Source organism: Dasypus novemcinctus, chromosome 9 (genome assembly GCF_030445035.2).
Source record: "Dasypus novemcinctus isolate mDasNov1 chromosome 9, mDasNov1.1.hap2, whole genome shotgun sequence".
In the NCBI taxonomy this organism is placed as follows: domain Eukaryota; kingdom Metazoa; phylum Chordata; class Mammalia; order Cingulata; family Dasypodidae; genus Dasypus; species Dasypus novemcinctus.
In genome coordinates this window covers 10,777,204-10,790,778 of record NC_080681.1, presented here as the reverse complement: position 1 = coordinate 10,790,778, position 13,575 = coordinate 10,777,204, and the positions used below count along the sequence as shown (strand labels likewise).

The following is a 13,575-nucleotide window of genomic DNA, read 5'->3' as shown; positions in this document are numbered from 1 at the left end:
CAGAAACCAGATCTCCTGGGACAAAGTAAACAAATACCACTATTCATTCTGTCCACCTAAGAATCTGGCCTCATCTAGCTTCTGCTGGTTTGAACCTGAGGGTTGAGCCTCAAAGGGTAAGAATGTCTGAACTCCTTTAGCTGTCCATCACAACATATAACAACAAAGGGGCCTCTCCAAGGGGCAGTGTGGTCAGCACATGGGGCTGTGCAATAAACACCCAGGAAGACTGAAAATGGAATCTCTTTTGAATTGCTGAAGTGGGGAGTGGGTGTAGCTCAGTGGCTGAGTGCCTGCTTCCCATGTACAAGGTCCCAGGTTCAGGCATCTCCTCAAAAACAAAACAAAGTGAAACAAAAACTGCTAAAGTCATCTAGATGTCTTTACTACCCGAAGCGAATGTGGAGCAGGGCGGGCTCCCTTATTGTAAGCTCTCCTGCAGGCTGCTCTGACCTTGGGATTCAGCTTGGAGAAGGGGCTAGGTTTGCCCCCCCACCCCAGCTGCTCATTTCCATGATATTCTCAAAGTCTTCTTTCATCAAGTAATATGTGCCCACGAGTACAACAACATCCTTTATTCCATCTACGCCTTGTGAAGTCAAGGGTTGTACAAGTGCACCTCTATGTGTGACACACAATCCATGCTTATGGTCCTTTTGCTGGAGTAAGTTCTGAGACTCCTGTGCAGGCCACGTCCTGCACAGTACTGTTGTGCTTGCCCATGAGTGCTTCCGCACCAGCTTGGGAAGGTGGGGTACAGTCAGGTACCCCCTTGTTAACTTCAGGAAGAACACTGGCATAAATGGCCTGTGTGTGCCGAAGACCCAGTTTTGCTTATTCCAGATCTGACCGTCCACTAGGTCACCATCATGTAGGCGATGTGCGGCTCTGCTTAAAAGCATCAAGTGCTTCTTCATGTCACCGCTGTGGCGACGGGCTTTACATGTATGTAGTTCTCCTGGACGAAGAGGGGTGCTACTGAATAATCGTGAAGAAAGAGATCTGATGTGTCCATAAGTCACATATGCGCAGGCTTCTTCCCAGCAACAAATACCTTCCAGGCAACATCAAATGGGCCCAGTGCGATGTCCTTCTGGCCCTATTAGATTCAGCTTTGGCTTGGTCATAGGGTAGTTAGTGCCTCACTTCGTGCACAATATTCAAGTTGTCTGATAACTTAGCTGGCTCTCAAAACTATTTCATTCATAGCTGGAGGGGGGAGTCTTTAGACTCTTTAAATACAGCAGACACCATAGCACCCTTAATCTGTTGAACTCAAGGTCTTTGAAAATGAAGACCAAAACAATAATGAACCAAAAAGCAAATCTTGGGATGATTTCTATCATTGCACATACAAATGATAGGAATTTTCGTATGCTGTATCAGGCCAATTAATTCCTGAATTCCTCCCTTGTCCTCTCTGCCTGCCATCCCACCTACTTCATCCGTGATGAGACCATGTTTTGACCCTACTAAGGAGGCTGCTCTACTTGAATGAAAAACCTTGGATGCTGGTATTACTCAGTGATTCAGCAGTAATCTCCTTCTAACTGTTCCTACTCCGAGTGCATTTAGCTCCACATAGCTATATCCCAATTCCTGACAATCCAGAGAGCTGCGGGTGTTTTGCCGACATCCGGAGGCCCTAGAGCAATGCTGCTTTAAATCCAGACCCTTCACCCTTGCCAGCAAATTTACCGAACTTGGCGTGTTCTTTATCTTTAGATGGACTCTTGTGCCAGTGGAGGAGCCAGTGGAGGAGTTTGCTGGCACAGCGCTGTTCACTTTTCTGTCCAATTCCAGTCTTGAGTGAGGATGGCTTATATTTATCCACCCAGAGCAAACTTTCCACCAGGTTTTCACTGCTGTCATCAGCTAAATTCCTTATCTGCTGCCACCATTTGTCTTCTCGGCCACTTGCTCCTTAAAGTCCAGGCCTCTCTAAAACACACTAGTTTCCATTTTTATGAGCTTTATAGTGCTGTCCTTTTTGGGAGTCAGCTTGCTCGTTTTAGAGTCCGATTCCTTCTTATTTGGACTGGATTTTCTTTTTTTAGGGTCATTTTTTGAGGCGTTCTCTCCAATTTGGATTTTTCTTTCTTCGTCTCAGCTTCCACTGCTATTTCATAATTGGACTTCTTGCCTGGCAGAGTTTGGATCAGATTCAACAGGCCACCTTCATCAGTGATTTTGGTCCCCAAGGCTGCTGCTGGCTTAGGACTCTTGGACGATCCACTATTAGGACCCATGACCAGGTAGGTTGTTTTCTTGCTGACATTTCCGCTTCCTTTTATCCCACAATGCTCAATTAGAAACTTGGCTTCCTCTCATTCCATGGACTCCAGTACTCCCGTGATTACAAATGCAGGCCCTCCAAGCAATTTTCAGCTCCCTTTGGTGTTTCTTGAGAGCCCAGAGCTTTGGGACCCTCTCGATTTAGGTAGCTTTGATAAGTTTGATAGTTAGTGTGTTTCTTTTCAGAATCTTCAGGACTTACAGACTCTTTTTTTGGTTAGGGGGCTGTTGATTGAACCCAGGACCTCATACAGGGGAAACTGGTGCTCAACCATTGAGCCACCTTGCCTCCCCTAAGTGGTTTTTTCATTTGTTTGCTTGTTGTTTGTATTTTTGTTTTTTTATGAGGCACTGGGAACTGAACCCAGGACCTCCCATGTGGGAAGCAGGGGCTCAACCACTTGAGCCACATTGCCTCCCGGACTCTTTTTTTACTGGAGAACTTTTGTTTTGGTTAGGAGTTTTTTTTTGTCTCCATTCAATTCAACAGAACTTTCTTTTCCTTTGGGGATCACAGGCTCTATTTCTTTATAAGAACTCTCTTTTTTCCCCCAAAAGTGCCACCTTAGAAGAGGGCTCTCCTATTTTGTGGGGTCATGACTTGGAATGTCGCTGAGATTCTTTTGAACCTTCACATTTAGTTTGCTTCTTAGGACTGCTGTTCTTTCTTTCATCTGAAAATTGTTCTGTTTTTACTTTATGAGGATTTTTATGTTTTTCTGTTTTACTCAAATTGATTGCATGGTTGAAAATACTTCTATCTCTTCTGGGTCCTCCCGAGCCTTTCTAGTCCTGGGTTCTTCACCCAACATGGCTAATGTTCTGGCAAATTCTTCATCCTCATGCCGTTGCCTCTCCAACTCCACATCTTCATCAAGTTGCGATTGCTTGGTGATGGCTTCATCATTTACTCTGGAATCATCTGTATTTTGTGAAGGCTCTTTTCTTTTGCTTGCTACCATGTTCTTATCTGAGCTTTGAACACTTCTGGTTCCAAAATAATCAAGCATTGGGTCGTGGATGTGGCTTAGGCGACTGGGCTCCTGCCTACCTCATGGGAGGTTGCTGGTTCCGATCCCGGTGCCTCCTAAAGAAGACAGCAAGTTGATGCAATGGGCAGGTGTGGTGAGCTGACGTGACAAGATGATGCAACAAGAGATGTGGGGAAGAAAAACAGAATGAGAGACACAAGAAAGCAGGGATCAAAGGTGGCTCAAGGGAGTAGGCACTTCCCTTGCACATCAGGGGTCCCAGGTTAGGCTCCCCGTGCCTCCTAAAGAAACAAGGAAAACAAACAGACTCAGCAAGTGAAAAAACAACAAGGGTGTGGGGAGAAATAGATAAAATAAATCTTCAAAATAATCAAGCACTGAAGTAGGTGAATGTTATATTGGTGATAAAGGCTTGTTCTCCGTCTTAGTGTTGTCTTCATTCTTTTTCATGTTTGATGCTCCAAGATAACTATTTGCAGATCCTCCATTCTCTTTTTGACTTAAAGTTTGCCTTCTTACTCATAGTCATCTTCATCTGTTTCTGAAATGTATGTAACAGGATCCTGCCATAGAATTTTACCAGGTTTAGAAGACAATGGCAATTGCTTTTTGGCATTTCTTACCCGCACTGTCTCCTGTGACTCTATATCTGAATCATAAATGATCCATCCTCTTTTTCTTGTTTGGCTGCTTCTGTTTGGAGTCACCTTCTTTACAAGAACTACTTACCTTTATTTCTTTTATTCCTTTCTTTGCTTTCAAAGTTTTTCAGCAGACTGTGTTTTCTCATTCTTTACTGTTTCACTTACAGATTTCTTTCCACTTGGTATAACTCAAAAGAATTTCCGAATATCCACCGCAGTCCAAGGATTGAGGTGCAGGACAGCAGTATAAGAACTGGAAGGCTGGGGAATCCGTTTCCGGGGCTCAGGAGTCTTTCGCACCAACAACTTCTTCCGCCAAATGGAAGAAGGTCGAGGCTTACTGTGGTTTTAAGTTCTGCTTCTCTAATGATGTTTTCCATGTGCTCATTTAAAGAAATTTATACACCTTCTTTGGTTCAGTGTTTGTTGACGTCTTTTTTTCATTTTTTATTAGACTGTTTGCTTTGTGTTATATTGAGTTGTAAACATTATAAGGTCTGAATATAAGTCCTTTATTTGCTTTGTCGTTTGCATGTATTTTTCTCTCAGTCTGTGGCTTGCCGTTTCATTTTCTTAACTGTGTTTTGAAGAGCAAATATTTTAATTTTGATGAAATCCAGTTGTCATTATATATATATTTTTTGTTTAGTGCTTTTTGGTTCTTATTTAGAAAAATTTTGCCTTTTCTCAGGTCACACAGACGTTTTCCTTTGTTTTCCTCCAGAAATTTTGTAGTTTTAGCTCTGATGTTTAGGTCTATGATCCATGTCAAATTAAATGTAAGGTAACAGTTGAAGTTCGTTTTTTTCTATATGGATATAGAAAAAGTCCAGCAATGGGTATTGGTACCACTTGTTAAATATACTATCTTTTTCCCCATTTAATTATCTTGTACCTGTGGTAGCCAGACTTTAAGATGGCACCAAATGGTTCTCACCACCTTTATTTAGTTCTGTGTGTAGTCCCCTTCCACAAATGAATATGACAGTCCTGTTTGTATCAATAGGATATTATGGAAATGATGGAGCATAATTTACAAAACTAGGTCCTAAAAGTTTTGCAGTTCCCTCCTCGCTCTCTTGGATAACTCACTCTAGAGGAATCCAGTTGTACACTCAAGCCACCCTATAGGGAGTTCCAAATGGCAAGGCATGGAAGCCTTCTCCAACAGCCAGCATCATCTTGACACACAGGTAAGGCAAGCCGTCTTGGGGGTGGTTCCTTCCTGGCCCACCAAGCACTCAGATGACTGTAGCCCCAGCTGCCATCTTGACTACAGGCTCTTGAGAAACGCTGAGCTGGAACCACCAGCTAAGCTGCTCCTGAATTTCAGGATTTTCAATTGTTCCATTGATTTACATGTCGATCCTTATACCAGTACCTCACTGACTGGGTTGCTGTAGCTTGAAATAAGTCTCAAAGTCCTTCAACCTTGTTATACTTTAAGTTACTTTTGGTTTACTAAGTTCTTGTCTTTTTTATATGAATTTTAGAATTAGTTAGTCAGTGTCTACCAAAGTTTTGCTGGGGGTTTTGATTGGTCTTTCATTAAACCTATGGTTTAATTTGGGAAAAACTAACATGTTAATAATATCGAGTCTTTTGATCTATGAACATGAAATATCTATGTAGATTTTCTTGAAATTTTCTAAGCAGTCTTTAGTACTTTTAAAATACAAATTTTGCACACATTTTGTCAAATTTATCCCTAAGTATTTCATGTTTCTGAGGTTATGGTAAATGGTATTGCTTTTAAAATTTCTATTTCTCATTGCTTATTGCTAGTATATAGATGTACAATTATTTTTTGTATATTGACCTTTTATCCTATGACCTTTCAAGTATCCTTATTAGTAGCTTTATTTTTTTTTTCTTTCTTGGGATTTTCTAGGTAGATGATCATGTCATGTGTGAATAAAGACAATATTATTTCTTCCCTTCCAATTTGGGACACTTTCATTTCTTCTTCTTACTTTATTTCACTGACTAGGACCTCTAGTAAAATATTAAATAAAAGTAGTGAGACCAGAATACTTTGCCCTGGTTCCTGATATTAGGGGGAAACATTCAATCTCTACCATTAAATATATTAGTTGTAGGTTTTTCATAAATGTTCTATACCAGATAGAGGAAGTTCCCTTCTATTCATAGTTTGCTGAGAAATTTTATTATAAATGGGTGCTGAGAATTTTCTCAAATGCTATTGTGCATATGGTTTTCCTTTTTTGTATGAAAAAATATGATAAATTAGAGATTTTTAAAAAGAGTTTATTTATTTATTTCTCCCCTATACCCTCTCCCTCCATTGTCTGCTTTCTGTGTCCATTTCCTGTGTGTACTTCTGTGTCTGCTTGTATTCTCATTAGGTGGCTCCGGGAACTGATCCTGGGACCTTCCAGAGTGGGAGAGAGGCAATCATTCTCTTGCGCCACTTCAGCTCCCTGTTCTGCTGTGTCTCTTATTGTCTCTCTTCTGTGTCTCTTTTTTGTTGCATCATCTTGCTGCGTCAGTTCTCCGCATTGGCCGGCACTCCTGTGTTGGCTGGCACTCCTGCTTGGGCTGGCACTCCACATGGGCCAGCTTGCTGTGTGGGCCAACTTGCCTTCACCAGGTATCAAACCCAATCAAACCTAATTGCCTGAGCCACATTCACTTCCCAGTGATTGATTTTTGAATGTTAAACCAACCTTGCATTCATGTGTTTTCTTTTCTACATATTGAAGGATTTGATTTGCTAATATTTTCTTAAGGATTTTGCATTTATGTTCATGAGGGATATTGGTCTACAGTTTTCTGTTCTTTTAATGTCTTTGTCTAGTTTTTGATCAAGAATAAAGCTATCCTTATAAAATGAGTTGGGAAGTAGTTCCTCCTTATCTGAAAGAGATTATGTAGAGCTTATTTTATTTTTTTCTTTACTGATGAGTAGAATTCACTAGTGAAATCACCTGGGTATACAGTTTTCTTTGTCATAATTTTGTAACTACAAAGAAAATTTCTTTAGTAATTACAGGCATATTTAGTTTATCTGTAATTTCTTTAGTGAGCATTGTTTTTCTTTTTTTAAAAAAAAGATTTATTCTTTATTTATTTCTCTCCCCTTCCCCTCCTCCCCCCGCCCCAGTTGTCTGCTCTCTGTGTCCATTTGCTGCGTGTTCTTTTTGTCTGCTTCTGTTGTTGTCAGAGGCACAGGAATCTGCGTTTCTTTTTGTTGTGTCATCTTGTTGTGTAAGCTCTCTGTGTGTGCGGAGCCATTCTTGGGCAGGCTGCACTTTCTTTCATGCTGGGCGGCTCTCCTCACGGGGCGCACTCCTTTTCCTTGGGCGCCCCTGCGCCAGGGACACCCTTGCATGGCATGGCACTCCTTGTGCACATCAGCACTGCGCACGCGCCAGCTCCACACGGGTCAAGGAGGCCCGGGGTTTGAACCACGGGCCTCCCATGTGGTAGACGGATGTCCTATCCACTGGGCCAAGTCCGCTTCCCAGCATCTGTTTTTCAAAAAGAATTTTTTCATTTCATGTAACTTACTGAGTTTATTAATGTAAGTTGCTCATAATATTCATTTATACTTCTTTTATTAGAGAAGTTGTAGGTTGTGATGGCTTGGAATTGTTTGTATCCCAGAAAACCATGTTCTTAAAGCTAATTCATTCTTGTGGGTATAAACCTATTGTAAGTAGGACCTTTTGATGAGGTTGCTTCATTCAAGGCATGGCGCAGGGTGGAGTCCCTTATAAAATGAATGAATACAAGAGAAAGAAAGCCACAGAAGCAAGACACTAAAAACCACAAAACCCAGAAAAGAAGAGAGATACCAGCAACTGCTGCCATTTGCCCATTTGCCTTGCCATACAGTGGAGGAGTCAAGGATCATTGGTAGCTGGTCTTTGGTCTTTTTCCATTAGTGTAGTACCCCTGTTACAATTGACAAAACAATATTATTATAATTATATTATTAACTATAGGCCACAATTTACATTAGGGTTCACTGATTATATTGTACATTCCTATAGTTTTTTAAAAAAATTTTATTCTAGAAACATATATATACCCTAAAATTTCCCCTTTTAACCAAATTCAAATATATAATTTGGTGGTGTTAATTACATTCACAATGTTATGCTACCATCACCACCATCTGTTACCAAAACTTTTCCACTACCAAAACAAATCTCTGTAAAAATTTAGCATAATTCCCCATTACCTACCCCCAGCTCCATTCTCTAGTAACCAGTATTCTAGTTCCTGACCCTATGAATTTGCTTATTCAAATTAATATCAATGAGATCATACACTATTTGTCCTGTTGTGTCTGGCTTATTCCATGCAGTATGTCTTCAAAGTTGGTCCATGTTGCCACAAGTATCAGGACTTCATTCCTTTTTGTGGTTGAATAAGATCCCAACATTTTGTTTATGCATCCATCTATTGATGGACACTAGGGTTGCTTCAATCTTTTGGCAATCATGAATAGTCTCACTATGAATTTTGGTGTCCAAATATCTGTTCAAGTCCCTGTTTTCAATTTCTTTTGGTTTTTACCTAAAAGTGGAATTGGTGGGTTATATGGTAATTCTAGACATCACTTTCTTAGGAACCACCAAACAGTTTTCCACAGCAGCTGCACCATTTTTTATCCTTACCAACAATAAGGAGTGTTCCTATTTCTCCATATCTCCTCCAACACTTGTTATTTTCCATTTTTTTAATAGTGATCATTGTAGGGGGTATGAAGTGGTATCTCATTGTGGTTTTGATTTACATTTCCCTAATGGCTAATGATGTTGAATGTCTTTTCATGTGCTTTCTGGCCATTCATATATCTTTTTTGGAGAAACGTCTAGTCAAGTCTTTGATGCATTTTAAAATTGGGTCATTTGTGTTTTTGTTGTTGAGTTGTAGGATTTCTTTGCATATTCTGGATATTAAACCCTTATTAGATATGGTTTTTTAAATTTTTTTATTTTTTAGATTTATTTATTTACTTATTTACTTTTTATTTATTTATTTCTCTCCCCTTCCCCCCACCCCAGTTGTCTGTTCTCTGTGTCTATTTGCTGCATGTTCTTCTTTGTCCGCTTCTGTTGTTGTCAGTGGCACAGGAATCTGTGTTTCTTTTTGTTGCGTCATCTTGCTGTGTCAGCTCTCCGTGTGTGCGGCACCATTCCTGGGCAGGCTGCACTTTCTTTCGTGCTGGGCGCTCTCCTTACGGGGCGCACTCCTTGCGCGTGGGGCTCCCCTACGTGGGGACACCCCTGCATGGCAGGGCACTCCTTGCGCGCATCAGCACTGCGCATGGGCCAGCTGCACACGGGTCAGGGAGGCCCGGGGTTTGAACCGCGGACCTCCCATGTGGTAGACAGACGCCCTAACCACTGGGCCAAGTCCACTTCCCTACCATGCTGTTTTGATTACCATAACTTTGTAGTAAGTTTTAAAATTGGGAAGCATTTTAGTTTCTTCATTGTTAAATCAAATACTATGCAATGGGTTGCCTTACACAATGGGAATTTATTGGCTCATGATTTGAGGCTAGGAGCAGAACACAATGAAGGCATCATCAAGATGATGACATTTTGGGGCTAGGTGCCAGCAATCCTTGGCCCTTGGCTTTTCTGTCACGTGGCAGTGCACAGAGCAGTTTCTCCTTGTTTCTCCTCTCCTTTCCAGGTTCTGTTGGCTTCCATCTTTTGGCTGTTCCATCTGGCTTACTACCTTTTCAATCTGACTTTCATTCTGTTTACAAAGGACTCTGGTAATCTGGATTAAAGTCCACCCTGATTCATTTGGGCCACACCTTAACTGAGGTAACATCTTGAAGAGAATTTATTTACAATGAGTCCACATCCACAGGAGTGGATTAAGTTTAAGAACTTTTTTTTTCTGGGGTATGCAGCTCCAAGCCACCTTAGGAAGTATGAGTCCTCCAACTCTGTCTTTTTTGAAATGGCTTTGGCTGTTTGGAAACCCTTCCCTTCCACGGAAATTTTGATGATTGTCTTTTCCATTTCTGCAAAGAAGAATGGGTCCTGGGTTTTGTTTGATACCTTTGTGCATCAATTGAGATGATCATGTGTTTTTTATCCTTTGTTCTGTTGATATGGTGTATTACATTAATTGATTAATTTATATTGAACCACCTTTGTGTACCTGGGATAAATCCTACTTGATCATGGTGTATAGCTATTTTAATGTGCTGTTAGACTCGGTTTGCTAGTATTTTGCTGAGGATATTTTGCATCTATATTCATAAGGGATATTGGTTTGTGACTTTCTTTTCTTGTGGTATCTTTATCTGGCTTTGGTCTTCGGGTGATATTGTTAGGAAGTATTCCTTCCTCTTCATTTTATTTGGAAAAGTTTGAGCAGGACTAGAGTTAATTCTTCTGGAAATGTTAGGTAAATTTCACCAGTGAAATAATCTATCCTGGGCTTTTCTTTTTTTTGGAAGATTTTTGATTATTGATTAAATCTCTTTGTTTTTTTTATTGTTCTGTTGAGATCTGTTTCTTCTTGAGTTAGTGTAAGTAGTTAGTGTGTTTCTAGGAATTTTTCCAATTCATCTAGGTTACCTAGTTTGTTGGCATATGGTTGTTCATAGTATCTTATTATTTTCCTTCTTATTTCTGTTGGATTGGTAATAATGTCTTCCTTTTTTGTGGGAAAGGGTTAAGCTTAATTTTCACAAAGGGAAAGCCAGAGCCCGCTCTGCCATTGAGGAGGGAGGGACAGGGGTTCTAGCAGCTTTGGTGCACCAGGATTTTGAAAAGTGGCACTAAAACGAGGGGGGTGGGCAACGGTAAGTGCCGGGGGCAGTGTCAAAGCGAGAAGGGCCAATAGTAAGAAGTGGGGGTGGGGCCAGTAGTGTAAACATTGCCACATGTGAAAAGCGGAATGAAAGCATGCCCAGCCGCCCAGCCCTCCAGAGCGTAGAGAACACGGGAGCGGCTACTGAGAGCAAACTGTGGAACTTAGTGATGACATCTCGGATAGACTGTAACCCCTGAGGTACCCAATCAGTGGGGATCAGGGGAGGGACCTGCGTGTTAGGTTTTGGTTATAAATATTGTTTCTTGTTTGGCGTGCCGGCCGTTTTATCCAGGTCTTGTGCCCATTCTTTCAAGATCGTTAGTAAAATTCTTTTCTCCTCCACCATCAGGTGAGGCTTTGTTTTCTTACAGGTGCAGTTTTCTTTCTAACACTTTTCATTTCTAATTTTAGCTACTTTTGTCTTCTCTCTTTTCTTCTGTCAGTCTAGATAAAGGTTTGTCAATTTTTTTTCCCATTTATTCCCCCCTTTGTTGTTTGTTTGCACTCACTGTTTGCTCTCTGTGTCCATTCACTGTGTGTTCTGTGTCTGCTTGTCTTTTTTCTTCTTGTCTTTCTCTTTTGGGGGCACCAGGAACTGATTCCAAGACCTCTGGTGTGGGAGAGGCACTCAGTTGCTTGAGCCACAAGACTCTCACAAGACTCAGCTCCCTGATCTGCTGCCTCTCTCACTGTCTCTCCTCTGCATCTCCCTTCATTGCATGACATTGCAGCACCAGCTCTCTGTGGCTCTGGCCAGCTTGCCTTCACCAGGAGCCCTGGGAATTCCCAGGGCCTCCCATTTGGTAGACAGGAGCCTAATCGCTTGAGCCGCATCTGTTTACCAGGGTTTGTTGATTTTATTGATCTTTCCAAAAAAAAAACAAAACCAATTTTGGTTTCTTTGATTCCATTTTTTCGTTTTTTATTCTCTATTTCATTTATTTCCACTCTAATCTTTGTTATTTCTTTCCTTCTACTCATTTTAGGTTTAGTTTGTGCTTCTTTTTCTAGATCCTCCAACTGTGAGGTTAGGTCTCTGATTTCATATCTTTCTTCTTTTTTTTAATTTAAGCAATTTGATCTATAAATTTCCCTCTCAGCACTGCCTTTTTTACATCTGATAAGTTTTTTTATATTGTGTTTTCATTTTCATTCACCTCCAGGTTATTTCATAATTTCCTTTGTGATTTTTTCATTGACCCATTGATTGTTTAAGAGTGTGTTGTTTAATTTCCACGTATTTGTGAATTTACCATTTCTTCCTCTGTTTTTGATTTCTAGCTTCATCCCATTGTGGTCAGAAAAGACACATTATATGATTTCAATATTTTAAATTAATTGAGATGTTTTGTGACTTATGGTTTATCCTGGAGAATGACCCATGTCACTAGAGAAGAACGTTATTCTGCTGCTGTTGAGTGAAGTGTTCTATTACGTCTGTCAGGTCAACATGGTTTATAGTATCTTTTAAGTCCTCTACTCCTTTATTGAACTTCTGTTTAGATGTTCTAGCCATTGTTGAAAGTGGTGTTTTGAAGTCAATTTCTCCTTTCAAATTCGTCAATATTTGCTTCATATATTTTGGGCCTTTGCTGTTAAGTGCTGTGTATTTATCATTGTTATGTCTTCTTATTAAATTTAGCTTTTTATCAGTATATAGTGACCTTCTTTTACCCTTGTAACAGTTTTTTTTTTCTTAAAGTATATTTTATCTGATATTACTAAAACTATCCCAGCTCTCTTTTGGTTACTATTTGCATGTCGTATTTTTCCATCTTTCATTTCAGCACACTTGTATCTTTGAATTTAACCTGTGTCTCTTGTAAACAACATATAGTTGGGTTGTGCTTTTTTATTCATTCTGCCAGTCTCTTCCTTTTGACTGGAGGATTTATTCCATTTACTTTAAAGTAGCTATTGATAATGCACAGATTTCTTCTGCCAATTGCTTTTTGTAAATTATATCTTTTTTTTTAAGATTTATTTATTTATTCTCCCCTCCTCACCTGTTGTTTTGTGTTTGCTGTCTGCTTTCTGTATCCATTCACTGTGTGTTCTGTGTCTTCTCTTTAGGTGGTACTGGGAACTGATCCTGGGACCTTCTGGAGTGGGAGAGAGGTGCTCAATCTCTTGTGCCACCTCAGCTCCCTGGTCTGCTGCATCTCTCCTTTGTATCTCTTTTTTTTTTTTTTTTTTTAAAGATTTATTTTTATTTATTTAATTCCCCTCCCCTCCCCCGGTTGTCTGTTTTCTGTGTCTTTTTGCTGCGTCTTGTTTCTTTGTCTGCTTCTGTTGTCGTCAGCGGCACAGGAAGTGTGGGCGGCACCATTCCTGGGCAGGCTGCTCCCTCCTTCGCGCTGGGCGGCTCTCCTTATGGGTGCACTCCTTGCGCGTGGGGCTCCCCTACGCGGGGGACACCCCTGCGTGGCACGGCACTCCTTGTGCGCATCAGCACTGCGCATGGCCAGCTCCACACGGGTCAAGGAGGCCCGGGGCTTGAACCGTGGACCTCCCATGTGGTAGACGGACGCCCTAACCACTGGGCCAAAGTCCGTTTCCCTATGCTGGCTTCTGACCTCAGAAATTCCCCCATTTACCTGTTTGAATGCCCCCTCCCTGTGAGTATGGCTTAATGCAGGTAATCTTTTGCCCCAGGTGGCTTTGATTTACATGTTTCTTACACTGCTTTAGCTGTCTGCAAGCTGATCCTTCTTCTTTTTTAGAAGATTTATTCTATTTATTTATTTCTCCTTCTCTCTCATTATTTTGTGCTCACTGTCTGCTCTCTGTGCTTGTTCATTGTGTGCTCTCAGTGTCATCTTCTTAGGGGG

General features: G+C 40.9%; 1 pseudogene; it reads right to left on the bottom strand.

Moving 5' to 3' along the window:
* Positions 1 to 369: 369 nt before the first annotated feature.
* LOC101444237 (replication factor C subunit 1-like) overlaps positions 370 to 13,575 on the bottom strand; it is a 58,919-nt pseudogene continuing 45,713 nt past the window's right edge.